The sequence below is a fragment of the Scardinius erythrophthalmus genome (assembly GCF_964197995.2).
Source record: "Scardinius erythrophthalmus genome assembly, chromosome: 17".
NCBI lineage: Eukaryota > Metazoa > Chordata > Actinopteri > Cypriniformes > Leuciscidae > Scardinius > Scardinius erythrophthalmus.
In genome coordinates, this window is record NC_138237.1 from 25965014 (window position 1) to 25965943 (window position 930).

Below are 930 nucleotides of genomic sequence, written 5' to 3' on the forward strand. Positions count from 1 at the left end.
TGGAGCAAAAGCTTAGTTTTTCTCAAAACCTCTTGAAACGATCTTTTCAAGCCCTAAATGAAGTGGCCAGTAAGGATTTACAGCCTCCATGTAGTGTTCAGAATTATGCATCACTTATTTACATATTTAAAGTCACTCAGGTATGAGGACTTGTAAATGTGAGTTGGCTCCATGTAGCGCATTTTGCCCCAATGTGGCTCAAATCTGATCCAAGTTCAGGTTTATGCAGAACCTTTTTTTCTACATACTTTATGGCTTTGGTTTTCACAAGTAGGTTTTCTGTTCTTCCATTTGTGCTGGTTCACGAAATTTTATTTAATTTATAGGGTCTGGATAAGACCTTTTATATTTTAGATCCCTTTTTGGATCTTTGTCTATTTAATACATTTTAATTACACATTTGAATCATAAATCTTCATTTTGTGAGGAAGCACAGTTAAAGAAATGCCCCTTAATTAGACGTACTAAAAATGCTAAAATGTAAATTTCACATAATTTTTTTTAGAATGTGCTTTGTCAAATAAAACTAATTTTGTGCAAACTTTTGAGAACTTTCATTCACAGCACCTGCTGTAGCAATATTGTTGATAAATGGGAGTATATTTAAGTACTGATGTACTATAAATTGCTAAAGAAAGGTAAATATTGGGACCTGCATTTGTTTTACAGGGTTTTATCTCTTTTCTTTTAGGTTTTTAAATGTTTTTCAAAGATGACGCTTAAGTCTGCATTTTGCGGTTTAAAAATACAGAAAAATATTGTAAAACAAATATACAGATATAAATATAATTTAAATATAATATAAATATTTTTAAATATAAAAATATACAGCAATATTGTAAAACATTACTATTCAAAATAACTTTTCTATTTGAATATCTTTTAAAATGGAATTAATTTCTGTGATGGCAAAGCTAAAATTTCAGCAGC